We start from the raw sequence: 12,158 nt of genomic DNA, 5'->3' as shown, positions 1-12,158 counted from the left end.
CACAGGGAATTGGGGACTCCTAAAGGAAAGAGATGAATGAACAACTGAGGTGGGATACTTCTCTTCAGTTTCACGATGCAGTTTTAGTAGGAAGAGTCTGCCTTTGCCAGTGATCCAAAGGTTAAGCCTCTCTCCACCCGCTTCCAAGAATGAAGCAATCTGTCCCATGAAACAGCTTTTAGCCTTTATTTATGAAGCTAAGATGGCCAGCAGGAATCTGGCATTAGAAGTTACATAACTAGTCCTGGAGGTGGGAAAATACAGCTCAGTGCTAATGCATACATGTCAGCAGCTGTAAATAACCTGAGAGCTACGAAGATGCTATTTTATCCTACAGAAGTGCCTGACCCTCTCAACACCAGTAAACGTGCTCTGTGCTGCTAGGGAGCAGCAAATGCAGCGTGCATTCTTTAAGGGTAGATGCCCTCACTTGATATGAACCCTGTAGAGTGAGACGTTTACTACTTGTAGGGGATTTGTCTACACCTTTAGGAGATATTTCACCCACTAGCAATGCAGTCAAGTTCAAGGGCTCTGTTCTCAGGTTAGTAATTTCATAGATTGTAAAGCCAAAAATGACTTTAAATCCTCTGGTTTGGCCTCCCACTTAGCCTATACCAAATAATGTCACCAAGTAAATTTTACTTTAATACCAACAATTTGTAGCCGAACCAAAGTGTATCTTTTATAAAACGAAAGTTGTTCAACTTTGATTTCAAGACCCATTGATGGAGAATTTACCACATCCTATGGTGGTTTTCTTGCAAAGGTTAATTATATGTGTTTTTTTTAACAGGCATCACATTTCCCATTTTAACTTTTTTGCCTTGACCTTATTCTGTCTTTGTTTGCTAGATTCACCATTTCTCATGCTGGAAATACTCTCTCTGTGGAAGTAACTGAATTATGATCAATCTACCTCTGCATCACTTTACACTTTAAACCAGATTTAATAAGTGTGAAAGGTCTGAGTTTGAAAGCCCTGGCATCTGAATCTGTCTTTTAGGGTTCCTTTACCCTGGCTGTGTCCCATACCCCAGTATGCAGCACATCTCACCCCGTTACTTTAGCACAACCATGACAGCATGGAAGGCCAAATTTAGTAATTAGCAGCAGCAACTGCTGGGCTTTCTGTGCTGGAGAATCACAGGAGCAAGAACAGTTATTCAGTTGTTCAAATTTTATTTATGATTTCAGTAGCTATTCTTCACCTTGACTTTGGAGATTGCAGTCTCAGCTCCTTAGGTTGTTTTGTATACCCTGCCTACTCCTAATTTTCATCCTATTCAATCTCTTTAAAAATAAAGCTGAAAGGCCCATCCATAGCTGACCTTATACCTTGTGATGCATCACGGTCCTCCTTTATGTGACAGAGACTTATGATAGTGGGATATCATGGGAGATACAGACCACAGGAATAATTTAGCTCATGGTAAACACTAAATATCCCAAACTATAATTGTTGTAAAGCTTCTTTTGGGCTCAGAAAGTTGCAGAGAATAACCACCAGTTGCCTCAGATGAAATATGTCATCCCTGTTTTACCAACAACAAAATCAATGATTTCCTCCAACTTGGTGTTTTTCAATGTAAAAAGGTCAGTTCCAAATGTTTCCCAGTTCTGCCATAAAAAAGAATCATCTCAGTAGAAAGTTCCAAGCCACCCGTAAATACACCGTAGCTGGAAGATATGTTGGGAGTGGGTGCACAATACACCTTACCGCAGTGAAAATCTGAGGGAACTTGTCCTATTCATTGTGCACTGTTGGGTGAGCCTTCTGGTTACCAGAAGTTAATTTTGGTTAAATAGTTTAGTTATTAGAAGTTCCTCCACAGTTTTTGAAGGACATTATTTTGTCCTAGACAAATGTCAAGTCAGGTCACTTGATTTGGGTATACAACATTCCTATGCAGTTTCAAATAGCTGCTTTTTGCTACCTAAGCAGTTACTGAGCACTGTCCCTTCTCCTCTTGATAAGTTTTTAGTATCTGCCTCTTCTCTTGATAACTCTTAATGTCTTTCTTTCAGTATCTACTTGTGAGCATATTTTCTCCCAATCAGAATCAGAATTTAAATTCTGGATCTCTTGACTGAAAAGGATTTAAACATCAATCCATATAATTCACCATTTCTCTTCAATTTAATCTTCATCACAAGGAACTGATTTATTATCTGAAAGATAATCCTGTATTTCTGTGTGATTCATAAGTGACAAGATTCTCCCCCTCCCCAAGTGATATGTGTTTCTAGTCGACCACAACCAGGAGCCTGAAGTGAAAAAAAAAAAAAAAAAAGAAAAAGAAAAATGGAAAAGGCAAGTTTGTTAATCCACCATGACACATACACCTTGATTTTATTTTATTGGAGGGATTTTATAAGAGCTATTATCTCCTGGTTTACATAATCCAACACTTCCCTTAGGGCAATCAAAACTGAGATTCATGTGACTTGGAGTTTACAATCCAGTGCAGCTGGCAACACTGGGATTCAGATTCATGACCAAAAATGCAATCCTACTGCACACACACCAAGAACGAAAAAAAGAGAGAGAGAGAGAGAGAAACAAAAACCCTTGTGAAGTGATCTATCATATTGTCTGAGCAGGAGTGTTTGAGAATTGGTGTCATTAAATAGGCTGAAACTTCAGCTAATTTGATTCAAGGGTTGCATGACCTCTGCTAAGTGAGGGACTCCCTTTCCCTGCTGTCTTTGTCTGTTCTTAATAATTTAGCCAGCAACAAGGTAAGATCCAAGATTAACTTTTTCTGCTACAAACATGACTTCAGTCCAAGTATTTTAGCACCTGAAATCAAGTGAGGATAATAAATGTCAAAGAAATATTTATAGCTTGGTATATGGAGAATTTCCAGTTCCCTATACTGCAATAACACACATCCATCTGCTAACAGCATTAGAGCTACGTTTTTAAAACAGATAGCATCTGAAAATAGAAAACTGCAGTGTGCACAGATAGCTGTTGTATTTAATGTTTTAGTATTAAGCTGATAATTAAATTAGAAATTAATTATCTAGCCTTGGGAAGACATTTTTTTCCTTGACTCAGGCCTACACAGAAATTCAGACTGAGCTCAGTGCCTCTTTCACACTCTTCTGTGTTCTTTTAGCTGAAAACCACTCCTACAATATCCAGCTGAGTGAATTAAGAATACAAAAAAAAAGAGAAGAAAAGGAAAAAAGAATTTAAACAGCGATCATTGAAATTTAGAAGTGGAAAAAAAGACTTCTTATCCCATCTAATACATCCCTCTGGCCAGTACAAGTGAATTATTCTTTAGGGCTTTGTCAAGTCTAGTTTTAACCAACTGAAGTGATGGAAGCTCCATCTCTTCCTTCGGGAGAAAGCTGCACATTTGAACAAAGCTCCCCGCTAGCAAATATTTCCTGACATTAAGCCTGTATTTTCCTTCTTTTTTAAAGTGATCTTTTTAATGCTGGCTTGGTCCAAGATTTTTTCCCAGTGAACTCAGCTCTCTCAGATTTGGAATGTTTACTGGAATGTGCGTCTTTTTACCCCTAGATTATGTTTTGAAATCCACCCTCAGCGTACTGTGACTGGAAGCTGTGGTTGTAGCGTATGTTCTTACAGATCCACGTGAAATAGGTTGACTTGTAGTCCCGTTCTGCAGGTGCACATGTTCACACAGCAAAAGCAGCGCGTGTTCTCCGTTGCTGAGCCAAGGGCTTGTAGAAGTTGAAAAATCCTTTTGTGACTTACAGAAACATCTCCAGGAGGGAGGTGAAGTGCCCAGGCAAAAGCAGGGTGAGGGAGCTTTTGCTGTTGCTGCATTTGGGTGTACTTTGATTTTCATGCTTCTTCATTCTCTGGCTCCTCTCACCAGAAATGAAAAAGTAGACACACTGTAGGAAAATAAAGATCTTGGCAGAATAGGAGTCTTTTTTATTTAGAAAGGATATTAGAATGTAGGGTTTTCTTTTGAGATCCAAGATACATAACTGAATAACTTCCTCACTAATTAAGTGTTTAGCATGTTTGGTTGCAACAGAAATTGGAGGTGGAGAACTGTGTAGGAGGCTAGTTGAAGTGAAAGCACAGATTTTTAGTACTGAGCTTGTTTTAACCCTTAGAGGACACCAGGGATCCGGGTTGTGAATGGGGAAAATGATGGGAGGCAAGAGAGGCAAGTGCTGGAGCTCAGTGCTGTAGCCACTCCCTGCAGCTGACCGCAGGGCTCTGAACCTAGTCTCCATGTCAAACCAGCCTGACTTTTAGCAAGTCTGGGCTCAGAGATGGCAGATGACATTGCAGTGTGGTTAAATGTAACATATGACTGCTTCTGTCACATTATGATATTGCAGAGGCCGGTTACACATTTCCAGAGTACGGGCAGTAGAACGAGTTAGCTGCCTTTTCTTCTTCAGATAGGAGGGATGATGTAGGTCTAGCTACCTGCCCTTCACAGGGAAAGATAGAGGGAGAGAGAGGGCAAGAAAGACAGAAGTTCAAGTGCTGAACAGGACTCAAAATTTCAGAGCTGTCAGTGGCAAGTCCCCAGCGCTGATGTGTCAGTGCTTGGTCATGAAGTGTTCTTGGGATCAGGTTCAGAATTTCAGCCAGATAATTCAATGATCCTTGCTTCATGTGGCTTTCATCACATCAGCAAATCTGTGTCACTCTTCAAATGACACTGGTCGTTTGTTCTGGGAGGATGTGGCAGTGTCTTTTAAGAGAGCTGAAGGCTTCATTCTTTATTTCTCACTCCACATATGGTGAGGAAATACCAACAGGCACTTTGTCAGTCATCTCCCCGAGGAGCTAGGAGCAATTACAGCGTGTCTGTTCTGTTACTCACTGGTACATCATTTTTACTACACAGTTCACGAGACAGGTAAAAACCTCATGGTGAAACTGTTAGCACCCACTCCTTCTCCCTTCCTCAGATGAAACAGCAGAATGGCTGGCACAACGTTGCTCTGCAATTTTTCTAGAATGAATCAAAGGTGTCTGTTGTCTATTTTTTGAACATCAGAAAAATCCTGTAGGCCCTGCTACACAAAAAATTGCATAGAAAGGTTATTTGCCCTGAGGACTGGCCAGGTTAAATCATGCAAATATGCCAGTGAGATATTGTTCAGAAAGTTACAATTGAGAGCTTAGTCAGTGAATTATCCCTGCTTCTTGCTCCATCTCTTGGTCATTTCTTCACAGACTGCAGTCTCCTGGCAAAGCATTCCTCGTCCAAATTATTCTTTTTTTTTTTTTTTTTTTTTTTTTTTTCTGAGAAATCGTACTCTATTTGGATCAATTCCCAGTTGAAAGCTTTGTTAATTAGCTATGCTTTATTTCAAGGTTTATAATAGATTTCTCTCTGTGCTGTGCAAATTAGTGTGCCCCCCTATCATCAGGAGGGCTTGAACAATCTACTGCAGCTTGACAAAAGACGGCAGAGAGGACAGATTAGCTTACTGTGGAATATTTTAATATATTTTTTTTCTCTTCTGGGTGAGCCAGACCATATCTAAAGCATCATTCCCTAGCAAACTTTGTTTCATGTGAAATTTAGCAGCTGAGTGTAGGACTTCATTTAATTTTCTGTGATCACAGTCACACAGTGTAAAAATAATTATGGATCTTTGTTTCAAGAAGTAACATAAGATCCTCTAAGCTCAAAAGCTGCAACACTAGGGCTCTGGTAAAGGGCTTTGCAAGCCTTTCCTCTCTTTTCTCAAGCCAAGACCTGCTCCATATCAGACTGTAAACTTAGGGGGCAATTTTAAAATACATCATTGCTGAGTATGTGAGGAAGCAAGCTTAAAATGTGCCTGCTGCAGGAATTTGTGTGGGTAAAATTTGATCACTCTGATGTTCATGGGAAATGAATGAAGAAGCAGTATAAGCATGGCCACAGTGAATTAATTTGGAAAATTACACAAATTCTGGCTAAAACTATTTTTTTTCAGCTTTCACTGAGCTTTGCTGCAAGTCCAGTTCTGTAAAACCATCTGTTCTCTTTCAGAGCAATCTCAGCAAGTGCCACTGATAATATTGCAACTCCAACCTATAGAGAATCTCTCAGCCTTTATTATGGTCCCTTAAACGTGAGGAGTTTCAAGTACATCTTGTTTGTACTCAGAACATTTGATGATGGTAAATCTGTCATCTCTCCTTGAATAAAATCACTCCTTCCTGACAGTCTTTCTTATTTGAAGCAAATTCCTGTTGTGCTTTAAACAGCTGCTTATTATTGACTGGTATAAATTAATGTCTACGCTGTGACTTATAGTAGCTCACATTAGATTTATATGTCTGGTAATTGCCCTGATAAAATATGTTCCTACTGTAGATGAATGGGTGAAATGTCTCCTGGAGACTGCCTATTGCCAGCTTCTCTTATGTACATGCTGTAGCTCTTTGGAACATTAATGCATAAAGCAGCTTTCTATAGTGAAAATCTCTTTAAAATATTTTTCAAAGTTTTCATATAGCATCTTCTGGAGGAAAATTTTAATTAAAATAAAATGATTTTTTAATTTCACTTCATGTTGAAATTTCCATTTAAATTTGATTCCTAAAGAGAAACACATTTCATTTTAACTTTTGCTCCTTGCTTCTTTTCTCTGCAAAAAGGAGAGAAAAATATGTGAAAGAAGAAATACACATACATGAAAAATTCAACAAAGCATAGGAGAAGTCTTTCTTATGATTTTACTTTTATCAAAGGCAGAAGGAAAAAAGTACCAGTTTTCCTCACTTTTATTACCCTTTCCACATCTTCTAACATAAGGAATATGTCAAAATATTTGTCCTCCACTTTCTGAGGCTTCTGAATTGTTAAAAATTCTTTCTGGTGGAGAAGGAATGGGGAGGGAAGAGAGAAAAGTGAAGAAAATTAGGAAGGAAGAGGAAGGAAGAACCAGCAGCCTAACTATCTAATACCTGAAAACGACGTAACAACAAAATTTCACTGGAAATGGAAAAATAAGGGGGGGGGGGGGGAAATGGCCAGAGTGAATAGATTTGGAAAGTTACAAGTTAAAAATATATCTGCATACCAAGACTGTTTATAGAGAAAACCTTTTCTGACCAATGTATATTTTTCAGCAGGAAAACTTCCTCCAGCTTTGTTGCTTTGATATGAAATGGAAGGTTTTTTTTTTTGTTTGTTTGTTTTTTTCCAGGAACTCTCTTCTCTGTTACAGTGTCTGAATCTTAAACCCACATTTTTTCTGTTTTATTTGATTATATATATATTGTACATTTCTGTAGTGGATATATCTCAAAGGACCATTGTAGAGAGCACAGCATATATTTATAATATGCTGTAGCTGGAGTGCTGTAAAAAACCTTTGCATACGACAGTGTACAACTGTGCAGAAGGGAGCCTGGAAAAAAACTTAACCAGACTCGCTAAGGGAAACTTCTACTCTTACCACTAGCATCATGAGGTCTTTACTTTCCACAAAGCCCAGCAATGAGCTCACTCTCTGAGGTCTCATCTAAAAGATCTGAATGCAGTAACTACATGATACTCATTTTATCAGTCTGAGGATAAACTACTTGATGGGTTCTGCTGGGATTTGAAGTTGTGGTTCCATGAAGTCTATCATCTGCCTCAAACCAGTTGCTTAGAATTTTAAACCATTCCTGGTACATGACCCACATAAGTCTTGGGGAGAACAGTGTTTTGTCTACTGACAGAAGAGTGTCATCCAAACAACAAAAATAACTTCTTGTGTGGAGGGATGTCTTTTGCTTGCCTGTGTGTCTGAAAGTATTGGGTTGTGCATTTTGCAGCTCCAGTCCATCTTTTCTCCATTGATCCTGGCAAAAGTGAAGAAACATTTAGCTCCTTTCCAAACGCTTGTGGTATTTTTCCACAGTTCCTGCACTGCATGTAGTGTGTAGTGTCTTGTTGACCAGAAAACATCCAGAGGATGGCAGAGGAACACCTTTCCTCCCATCCTCTAGGAGCAGGAAATGCTTTAACAAGGAGACTGTCAAGGGCATTTTATGATGGTGGTCTTGGTCCAAAGGTCAGAGTTGGTCTGTCAGTCTGTCCTCACCTACAGAGCCACTGAGAAGAAATTCTTAGCTTCTCTGAAACTGAACTGAGTTGTGCTTATCTGCTGACTGCTTCCCTTGTTTGATCTAGATCACCCTGCTCATGGAGTCCGTCTAGCTTGGCCTCCAGAAGAGGGAGTCAGAGGTGGTTGTGCTCAGGGGGTAATTCCTGTGTGTCATGGTCTGACACCTCCCTCTTTGAGAAGCCTTTCTCTGCAATGACAACTGTAACAGAAGATCTCCTTTCTGGCTTGGTCAAGGTTGGAAGCTGAGCTCATGTTTGTATATCCTGGCTGTTGAAATGGAAAGTGTGAATTTTAAATCTGCAGAAAAGAATGATGAAGGGGGAGAGGGTCACCCTGGAGAAGGAGAGTCTTGCAGACGGAGATCCCATTATGTCCAGACCTCACAGTGTCTCCCCAGTCATTCATGCCAAGTGCAATGTGTGCTGGATGTGAGGCAAAAGGCTTCAGACTTAGCCAAAGAAAGAGGCCTCAGCATGTGTTGCTGTGTTTAGCACTAAAGTCGGCATGGACTCTGGCCAGCTGCCAGTCATACTGGCATTACTGTTATTAGATACCATTGTGTTAAGCTTAGCACTTTTTGCAGGCCAGAGAAATTCCTTTTGTGTTTCCTGTACTCTTAACACATTTAGAAGAGTTTCAACTTCAGAGAGAAAAGGCACAAGTAGTATAAACAAACCGCCAGCAACCAGCAGGCACAGCCGGGAAAAGAAGGTTGAGATGAAATCAAGATGAAATCACCCTTGCTGTACTCAGTGTGGATTGAGGTTCATTAGCTATTAGGCTTGGGCTGAAGTTTTATAAATAACTACAGAGGGAAAGACATTCCCCCATTCCCTGAATCAACTTTTGCGGAAGGACTATTAGATCACTTGAGAGAACTGGAAAAGAGAAGTGGCTAATTAGAGCTGTGGGGAACTGCACATTGGTCATGCCAGTTGGCTTGTGTTGACCTGTTTGTGACTTGAAAGTCGATTTGGATCCATTTTTTGGTGCTTCGTGATTTTTCTTTCTTTAAATGACATAATTTTATAGCCTAGGAAAAGCCAGAAATAGTGGAAGAAAAGGAATAATAATATATGTTCTTTCCAACATTCCTCTATGAGGTGACCCATGCCAGTCCCAGCCTTCAGCCCCAAACTTCGTGCTAGCCAGCTGTGCAAGATAAACTCTTGAGACACTTTCAGCTCTCACAGCAGGATTTGCAGATTCTATCAGCTTGGGCTTTTTGGTAACATGTTCTTCTTTAACTGTTAAAAACTGGGGTAAAGCAAGCTAAGATAAAAGGTTTCAGAAATTCGTAACACCATAGAACTATTCTTAATGGTTGGTATACCATCATCCTTTAAAATGAGAAGAGGAAACAAGACTATCTATGATAATATCTAGGTAGACTCCTGCTGATACTGACAAGGTTTCCAATGTTGCCTGCACCCAGCTGTGTTTTAATACCACTGCAGGGTGTTGCCAGCACTGCGAATATGTGCAAAAATTGGAAGCAAGGCAAGGCACAAATATCGCAAATAGCAGAAGTACATTAAGATCTCAACTTGTGTAAGCTAGTCCTTTAATTGCCTAAAAGGCAAGCAGTTATTCCTGTGCGAGTGGGATGTTTCCAGAACATTTTTCATCACGTTCTCCATTGCTCTGATTTTATTGCTCATCCTTTCTTGAAATTTACCTTTTCACTTTCTGTCCCTCTCATTGTCACTACTGTGACTGCTCAGCTTGTGAATTCATCCCAGGAATGGGAGGGGGATGAAAGCCCAACAGAAGGGTTACCAGAGAGAAATCCAGACAAAGTAACTGGTGACAGGTCCACAGGGAGGTTATCATCCAATTTCTGCTACCAGTCTTTCCACTAGTTCAAGTGATGAAGGACTAAACTGTGAGCTTGTAATCCCAGTCCATTAGGTACCCCCTGGACGGAGGCAACTATGGTTCTACATGAGACTTTTTCTACGTTTTAAATTCCTGTACTGTAGGAATTCTTGCAAATTAGGAAAATCCATACTAGATAAAGAATATCTTACATCTATCCGCTTCCCTTGCTTCACACCTGCCAGCTTCAGCAAATGACAGGAGCATCCTGCACATGAAAGCTTCTCTCTCAGCTCAGTCTAGACTTATCTTGAGATGGGGCCTTCTTGCAAGCTGAAGAAGGAATGGGTCCTATGGGAAAATGGGCTTGCAATCATGAAAATGAAGATGGTAACTTAGTGTGTATAATCATGCTATCCGTATTAATATTGCAAACGCAGTTTCCAATTTTGTGACATCGACTTTCTATTCTTAATGATTTTTATACAGATTTAAAAGGGGTATGATTATAATTATATTACAGAGTAGAGTTATGTCTTTGGGGAAGCAATTTTATGTCTTGGCTGTGAGACAACTGTTCAAATGTAGCTGGTGTTCAAATGTAGCCGGACAAAGGTGCACTAAGAGTTCATAGCTGTAGTTTGAAATATATCATTAATTCCATGTATTTGAGTGTATATAAATTTTCAAATAGAAATAATCTTGTAATTTCCCTAAACGTTAGAAAAACACATCATTCCCATTAACATTTATATGTCATTTTAAATTTTTAGGGTGGTTTCCATGTTATCCTTTCCAGCACTTTAGGGAAGACATGCTTCTCTTTCCTCCTCCTTTTTAAATCAAAAATAGATACAAGAATACAAAATGTCAGTATGAATTCCACTGAATATAGGCTTGTTTTGGTCCACTGTATTAAACCATTCAGCCCACTGTATCTGGACAGAAATTTAAGAGTTACGAATATAGGAGAAGGAGTGTTATTTCAGTGATTGTTCTATAGTACTACCTGTCATGTTGCTACTTGCAGTTGCTGTAAACCTGTACCAAATCCAGGACTATAATCCACCTCAGATATTCCAGGAATACTGAGGAAATTAGGAGTCATTGTTTACAAAATTCTGGAAAGGGTGCACTTCAAAAGCAGCCATCTTCGTGTAGCCTCAAAGTTAAATTTGGCTGGCAGTCAAATCTGTCAGTAGGTTGGAAAGGAATCTGGGAGCAGACTGTAGATGCTGCATACAGCCCACTGGGAAACCTTTTAGCTGTAAGGGCATAAGGCAGGAATGCTCCTGTGCTCCTACAACAGGGCGGACAGTCTGGGAGGGACGATCAAATGTAATTCAGCCGTCTTTATCGCTGTTCAAAGATGGAATTTAATGCCTGAGTTTACAGGAATTAGAGAGGAGTCAGCCTTTCTGTTTGACACAAACGTTGCTTTGAGCTGTTTCAGGCACCATAAAATTTTGCTCAGATTTGCTCAGACATGAACATTCCCCTTCAAAAGAGCATGAAAGGCTGCAAAAACGTAATATGAACGATAGTTGAGAATAAGTGAGATCAGAAGGTCTTAACCATTCCTTTGCTAGTTGATAATGATTGAAAATCAATTAGAAATAAGCAGAGCAGAGACAAATCCTACTAGCAAATCTTAAAACAGGAGCTCAGTTCAGTTTAGGATGTCATTAAGGTCTTTGCTAATTCACATGTGTTTGTATACAGGAACAATTTCCAGGCATTTCAAGTAAATATTCACAGTATTAAAAAAGTTATGAATTTCAGCTTAAAAAATCTACTATGTCTGGCTTTTTGGACTTTTTTTGTTGTTGTTTTAAAGCTATCTTTGACATTTTTAAGTCTTGATGTGGTCATGAAGCAGATCCACTGTGCTATGCTTGAGATCAGCATTTGTATGCTATAATGTTCAAACATATTACAAATACTCTACTATTTGAAAGAAATAATTTTCTCATTATTCTTTATGGCCAGACTGAATGAACAATAGCTAAGTGACAACCAGTATCTAAGTTGCTGAATCACGGTTAGTAATCCTGTAGCTGAGTTGCCATGTTAAGAGCTAAATTAAATTTTCCAAATTATTAAGAAAAAAACCCAAGTGCTTAGCAGTAGCTAATGTAATTAAGATTGTAATAGATTTCAGTTACAAAAAGTGACAGGAAAAAGGAACTATAATGAAGACTGAGAAAAAGGCTATGCTTAGCTCAGCTCAGGAACTCCGCAGAGAGAAGTTATCAAGTCCAGGGAAGATAAAC

This window comes from Rhea pennata, chromosome 1 (assembly GCF_028389875.1).
Source record: "Rhea pennata isolate bPtePen1 chromosome 1, bPtePen1.pri, whole genome shotgun sequence".
Classification (NCBI taxonomy): domain Eukaryota; kingdom Metazoa; phylum Chordata; class Aves; order Rheiformes; family Rheidae; genus Rhea; species Rhea pennata.
This window is presented reverse-complemented; position numbering follows the sequence as displayed.